We start from the raw sequence: 7,830 nt of genomic DNA, 5'->3' as shown, positions 1-7,830 counted from the left end.
GTGCCGTTGCGAAGCCCTGACTCTCCAACGGGTCACCCAAAGAGACTATATACGAAGAGATAGTGGTATGTAGTAATTCCTCGGGCGTGCGGAAGTAGCGCCATCTATTGCAGCCCACCAAAAACGTCACTTTTCAGGGGTAGCTTTTCTATTTTTGAAGTACCTGCCACAGCACCCTATCCAGCCTTTACTTATTTTTTTCATTATTGTAAAATGATTTACTAATGGGATCTTGAAAAATATATTTGTTCTTATGTTTTATTAAGTATTATCTACACTATATCAATTTGTTATTTTAGGAAAAATATGGTGTAGAAAGCATTTGCTAATATATATATATATATATATATATATATATATATATATATATATATATATATATATATATATATATATATATATATATTATATGTGTGTGTGTGTGTGTGTGTGTGTGTGTGTGTGTGTGTGTGTGTGTATCAAACATATCCAGTGCTTTAAATACAAGCAAAGCATACAACATTCTATACATGCTAGATTACTATAATGCCTTTGCAACTGTGGTAACCCGGATGTCACACTGGTCCTGTGTCCCAGGGTAATGGGTTCCCTAACATCACAGCCTCAAGGGCCAATGTTACAGAGATGAGCACCGAGGCCACGTGCTGCTACAGCGTATGCCCCCAACCGTACCTTTACCTTTTGCAAAATGCTCTTAGCTGAGTAAAAATATCATACTAACTGTACAAGTGCCAGATAATGGCAAGCATTGCATACTGCTTGACAGGGCAGAGAACAAAAGCTTCTAAGCATTACAACTGAAATAAACAATGGGAGACACTTAAAGCTTCTTAACTGAAAATGACCCGATTTATAACAGGCAAAACCAACAATGGTGCGTTATATACAATAAAAACTGTATAAAAATGTTGCAAGGCACATCAATATAAGAGCAAAGCATCATAAAACATGCTGAAATACATGATGGAGGACATCAAGAAGGTAACACATGAGTTGTCTTAAATGGAATGCAATAACTTGGTGGTCCTGGGAGACAGCCGAGCCTGGAGGTGAAAATGGGATGAAGGACACGGTATGATCTCAAGCTCTGACCTTGGTGTCAGGGTCATGAAGATATTAAGCTCAGTAGGCACAACTATGCAGCGGAGGCACATATGATAAAAGCAAATGAGACAAAATAAGGCAACTCATAGTGTAAGAAAATAGCAGGAAAGTTATGCTGCAGTATGACACACCAAATTACAGGGCAGACAGTGATTTGTATTTCATAGGCTACATCAGTAAACATGTAGCATTTATTGTAGGAACCACACATTAAAGTTGGATGAAATAAAATATATGTTTTTAGCACACATTAAAGTTGGATGTAATAAAATCATTTGATATGAAACTCCTTGAACTAGCCAACCAAACAAACCACTCTCTGTCCATCCCCCCCCTTCAAAAAAGCATTATTTTTCACAAGGTTTATGATGCATTAGTCAAGAATATCAACTGCCATTACATTTTGTCAAAAAAAAAATCATACCTATGTGATTATGTATATCCTATAAAGCAGAAAAAAATTGCATGCTGTAATACAAACAAGATTACTCCTGGAAGCCACATTAATGATGCCAGACACGTGATGATAGACACTTAGTGTGATGAAATTACATGCTGTATTTCACATTATGAAACCAAGCCAAGTGTCACTGCAGCACATTATTAGGTAAGGCAGACACCAAAAGCTTGTTACCTGAACAAGATTAAACATAACAGGCAAAATCCACAATAAAGTATTGCACACTGTTGGGTAGGGAAGAGAGCAAATGTTTCCAAGCATTACACCTGAAATAAACAATGGCAGATATTCAAAGCTTGTGAGCTGAACAAGATCTGATTTATAACAGGCAAAACCAACAACGGTGCATTACATGCGATATCTGGCAGGGAAGATAAATGATTCCTTGCATTACAACTGGAAAGTGGCAGACACCCAAAGCTTGTTAATTGAACAAGATCTGATTTATAACAGGCAAGACTAACAATGGTGCATTACTTGCAATATTTGGCAAAGTATATGGAAATTTTTTTTTGGCGTAACAAGAGTAATACTAAATAATGGCAAATCCCACGAAGTTTCTCTTCTTTTGACCAAGCCTGTGCTCTTTGCTGCAGGGCTGTCAGAGTCTGTTTGCTCCAGCTAACATGTACTGAAATACCCCTGAGTCATGAGTGAAGTGTTGAAACTGAAGGCAAGTGAAATACTGTGCTTAGAAATCTATTAGCATTTGGACTTTGATAATATAAGGCCAGAGCAAACCTCCTCTCTTGTAACCCATATCTCCTACTAGGCTTAGATCTTGCAGCATGTTGAACCTGACCTCAGAAAAAATCCATCCCTATTGGACCTAAAAAATTGCTGGCTCTGGGCAAAAACTGCCCAGGAGTTGTAACAGCCTGGGCTTTGAGCTGCCTTGCCTCCCGGTGCAGACAGCAGGCTGTTGTGTTCAGCAATTTTCACTTTTCATGTCTGAAAATACATGAAAAATATTTAATCACAATTCTAATAAAATATGTGCATCTAATTGCATTATTTTCAGTGCTATACGGACAGTGAATCTAAGCATTGACATTATGTCTGCACACCAGCTTCGATGGAAGGCTTCACTTAGATTGCCTGATAAGAGTAATATTTTCAGGAGATGGGGGAGAGGATACAACTGGAGACTCTTGACAGATATAATGTCAAGATCTACAAGCACTCATTTACCATATCTATCTTTGATGATCAGTCCATACTAAAACATTTGTCAATGTGTTGCCACACTAAAAATCTAAAAATTCCCTGTTTCTGCAATGTTAGCCATACCTAAGCCCTGCTAAACCATCCAAGTGAATCAAGAATGAGTTCCGGGCGGCAGCATGAGCCAATACTAAATGGCGCCACTATAAAAAAAATTGCCTGCATCATGACAGGCCTGGGCCGACCGCCAGGCCCCTGAAGAAAACCTACCGGCGCTATAGGCAGGTGGGGGAAAAAAAAAAGGATCACATCAGAAGAATGGACAAAGGTTTGTTAGTGGCACTTCAAGGTTATGCTACCTCTTCAAAGATTGGTCAGTCATGGTTTAAAGTGGAACAGGATAAACAAGAAACAGGCAGGTATCTGTGGACACTACTGTTACTATCAATTGCCAGCCTATGGCAAAATTTGAACCTATGCTATCAAAAACATAAGACCCATATGCTGATCACTCGACTAATCGTAATGGTACTACAGCAATAGAAACATAATAAAGAGTTTAAATATATCATTCAAAATGTCAACCTTTTTACATACCTTTTTTTAAGATATGAAGCCTACTGGTGTAACAGTTAAATATTGAACTCAATTTGTATGCAAAGATGTGAAGTATGTTATTAAGCTGTAATATTTCCAACACATAAGTTGTGATTAAAACAACATGGAATAGTAACTAAAGAGGATAAATTATCACTGAGAACAAGAGGTTCCTTACTATATTGTGATGAGCTTGATGGCCGAGTCGAGTTTCCTCCAACCCCATCAAGTTCACACCCTGTTGAGAGGCAATTTTTTAATCAAAGTGAAAAATGGATGCAAAAGGTCACTAAAACTAGTTATTATACTTGGTGTCACAAATTTGGAGAAATAATTTAGGGAAGGACTTGGCGTCACTGATGAGGTAAATGATCTCGTGCACTCACTGGGCTATAATATATACATTGTTATAATGTGTATTATTGTCTTGTTACTATATATTACCTACTGATAATGGAAATACATGTCAGGATTAATCATCAAATACAAGGAAAAAAGAATCATGTATGGAAATTGTGAACTTTTAAGTTCATGTAACAAACAAAGTTTATTATACACAAAAAGGTTGGATACTTCTGATGTAAAAGATTTTTGGATATAACATCACCCCTTCCTCCCTATTGGTTCTTTAAAGCAAGGGTTGACTACAGCTCATTATTAATTGCGGCAGGTTACACGACACTTTTTTTAGTGCAAACCACCTGGAAATCAATGACCATTATAAGGAATACTTCTCATGAGTAGCTACTAAAACTTGACAACCTAGAAGGATGCACCATCAGACTGTAAAGGAGAGATATAAGACATAGCTACATTGGTGGATCCAAAGGGGGGCCCAGGCGCCCCAATGTTCCTAGTGATACAGGAAAACTAGCTCAAACTAAAACAATGCTTTGGCACAAAGTCCAGGCCGTTATACCTATTGATTTAGGTCACTCCACCAGTTTTTCAAGACCAGGACTGCCGAGAATGGCTAATCGGTAATGCTAATGCTCCTTCCACCGCAAAAGTCTGACGTCCTCCCAAAACTCATTTCCTGGATCTGCACCCAAAGACATACCGTAACATGGTTCAGTGATCATGGACAAAAAAAATGTTAAGACAATCAATATCCAATCATTTCAGGATACATAAATCAGCATCCATATGAAGGAATTCTACAACTTAAAAGTGATGCTGAGCAGGGCATGTGTTAAGTGACTTGCACAGTCTATTTTGTGAAGTCATAATTAGATTAATAACACAACAATCAACAAACACTAGATGAAGTATTCATACCAAAATCAGTACATGGAGCTGGTGCACTGCAATGGGAAGCACATTCCTGCAGCTCACCAAGAGGGTTGAATGATGCCATGTACTTCAGGGGGAGTGGCTAAATGTCTTCACCCTTGGCCTCTTTCTTGGCCTCTCCCCCTTCAGCTGCCACATTCTCTTGGATGATATCGGACGTGTTCGGGTCTGTTGGGATGTGGTTGTGTTAGATGTGGAATAACATACGACAGTGGAACATGGAAGGAAAGAGTATGTCCACACGGTAAAATACAGAGATGAGGATTGCGCTGCATTAGTTGAGTGATTACAAGATGTAAATTGAAATTCTTTGGATACTGAAAGGATGTACGGGGACAACTGGGTGAGAAGAGAGAGATGCAGATTTTGATGTTATATAGCTAGTTACACCAATGAAGACTTAGGGCATACACATTGAGAAAGACCACAATTTTGGCTGCTAGATGGAAAAGCACTAGATGTCAAAGTGCCAGGACATTGAAGGAAGTAATAATAAGAAAAGCAATAATAATTAATGAGTGTAAATATATTTCTGATATTTTTGTTTATCTTAATACTAGTATTGGAATTTTCAAACACTAAGAATATAATAAGTAAATAGACAAATTAATTAAAATAAATACATTAATTGTACTAATACTACCACTAACAATATTAACAGCACTGCATCTAATAGATTGAGCAATAAACTGAGTCTGATATGTAACCATAATTAAACTGTCTCTGTCTGAGTGTTATGTGAAGCTTGCTCCATGCACCATGATAGGAATGGCATAGATGCATGCAGGTTGCTGAGATGCTTACAGTCACCAGCCACTTGTAGATATGTCACCAAAATGTGTCGGAAGCATTGGCGGCCAACTTCCATTTATTTAATTATTATTTTCTTTAAACAAAGGAGACAGCTCAAGGGCAACAAAGCGTACTAGAAAAAAAAGCCCCACTACTCACCACTCCCAAACAGACAAAAGTAGTGTCTTGATACACTCTTCTTGAAGGTCAAATTATAGCCAGGAGGAAATGCGGACAATGGAAGGCTGTTCCAGTTTATCAGTGTAAGGGATGAAAGAGTGGAGATGCTGGTTAACTTTTGCATAAGATGTTTGGCAAGATAGAACATGCAGTAATTGACTTAAATTAGAAAAGTATAGATTTAGGAGGGAATTAAATGGGCAGGCATTCGTTTAATAATAGGGTGGTGGGGGAATGGAATAGATTCCGCAATCACATAGTGAGTGCAGGGACGATAGCTTGTTTTATGAGTAGACTGGATAGCTACATGGACGAGGCTGACAGGTGGTAATGGGGAGGAATCTGGACCTGCCGTGTGTAGGCCATTCGGCCTCTTGCCGCGGGAGGAGGGGAGGCATGCAGTTAGCAAATTCAGAACAGTTGTCAGCGTGAAAATGATTAGAATTTCCACATTATCATTATTTATATATGTCACTTACCCCGGCTGGCATCCTTCCGTAATAAATGTAGCTTCACACCAGGCTGTGTCCTCTTTATCACCACAAAGGGACATGATTTGAGGCTCCGGCTGGTAAACGTGGCGGCCGCGGCGGTGTTATGATTTTTGAACGAGGCAGCGTTGCAATCAGAGCAGAGAAAGATATTGCTGCGAATAGCGGTATAATAAACAGTATAAGTTAGACCAAGATAATTATATTCACCCACTCTTTCCCCCTACAAACCAATGACTCAATGTCTATATATCATCATTACTGATGGAAGTCAGCGTGCGTGCTAAAACAATGAGTTTGGAAGAAAAACATGATCACATAGTTTTTAAAGAACGGCAGTAGGGCTACAATTCCTTGGTTCATTCCAGTATGTATACAGAAAGGTTAAACACATAAAACACATCTAACCACACATGCAGAGAAAGTAATATAATTGCGGTATAATAATATAACAATAATAGCATTACTCATGACATGCAGTCAGGCTATATCTACCTAGTAAATATATACAGTATATATAGTTCCTTCTGTTCATTTTAATATTTATCTACCTTTATTTTTTATTTTATTTAAAATGAGAAATAACCAGACTGAAGAAAAAAAGTAGCAACATTTGCTGCTTGATCCCATGTAGCAACACTGCTGATTGGTTCTAGGGGTTGGGGGTGGGTCTTAAGGGGGGGGAGGCGCCTGAATGTAAACAAAGCTGCTCCTGCGCCATCTGTTGCAATCGACATACACCAACACCCGCCCACGGTCTCCCATAGAGGCCCCCTCTCCTGTTCTATAGTCTCCTTGGGGTCACCTGTACAGCAAGAGCAAGAGCAAGCGTTACTCGTGGAGGAGGAGGAGAGGCAGGAGCTCCTCGGCGTGCAGACCCCCAGGGTAAGTGTGCGGGTAGTGGAAGGCCAAGGTGTGGACGGGCTGTACTTGGGACAGGAAGGAGTGGAGGGCCAAGGTGTGGACGGGCTGTACTTGGGACAGGAAGGAGTGGAGGGCCAGGGTGTGGACGGGCTGAACTTGGGACAGGAAGGAGTGGAGGGCCAGGGTGTGGATGGGCTGTACTTGAGACAGGAAGGAGTGGAGGGCCAGGGTGTGGATGGGCTGTACTTGGGACAGGAAGGAGTCGAGGGCCAGGGTGTGGACGGGCTGTACTTGGGACAGGAAGGAGTGGAGGGCCAGGGTGTGGATGGGCTGTACTTGGGACAGGAAGGAGTGGAGGGCCAGGGTGTGGACGGGCTGTACTTGGGACAGGAAGGAGTGGAGGGCCAGGGTGTGGACGGGCTGTACTTGGGACAGGAAGGAGTGGAGGGCCAGGTTGTGGACGGGCTGTACTTGGGACAGGAAGGAGTGGAGGGCCAGGGTGTGGACGGGCTGTACTTGGGACAGGAAGGAGTGGAGGGCCAAGGTGTGGACGGGGTGTACTTGGGACAGGAAGGAGTGGAGGGCCAGGGTGTGGACGGGCTGTACTTGGGACAGGAAGGAGTGGAGGGCCAGGGTATGAACGGGCTGCACTTGGGACAGGAAGGAGTGGAGGGCCAGGGTGTGGACGGGCTGCACTTGGGACAGGAAGGAGTGGAGGGCCAGGGTGTGGACGGGCTGTACTTGGGACAGGAAGGAGTGGGGGGCCAGGGTGTGGACGGGCTGCACTTGGGACAGGAAGGAGTGGAGGGCCAGGGTGTGGACGGGCTGTACTTGGGACAGGAAGGAGTGGAGGGCCAGGGTGTGGACGGGCTGTACTTGGGACAG

The 7,830-nt window shown here is 41.7% G+C and overlaps 1 long non-coding RNA gene across 1 annotated transcript; it reads right to left on the bottom strand.

Moving 5' to 3' along the window:
- Positions 1–425: 425 nt before the first annotated feature.
- Positions 426–6,595, bottom strand: LOC127001402 (uncharacterized). Its single transcript, XR_007755250.1, has 4 exons — positions 6,070–6,595; positions 4,604–4,786; positions 3,504–3,563; positions 426–2,515 (listed from the first exon to the last, which is right to left on the bottom strand). It is a non-coding gene; the product is annotated as an uncharacterized LOC127001402 (long non-coding RNA).
- Positions 6,596–7,830: the final 1,235 nt, after the last annotated feature.

This window comes from Eriocheir sinensis, chromosome 20 (genome assembly GCF_024679095.1).
Source record: "Eriocheir sinensis breed Jianghai 21 chromosome 20, ASM2467909v1, whole genome shotgun sequence".
Lineage (NCBI taxonomy): Eukaryota > Metazoa > Arthropoda > Malacostraca > Decapoda > Varunidae > Eriocheir > Eriocheir sinensis.
This window is presented reverse-complemented; position numbering and strand designations above follow the sequence as displayed.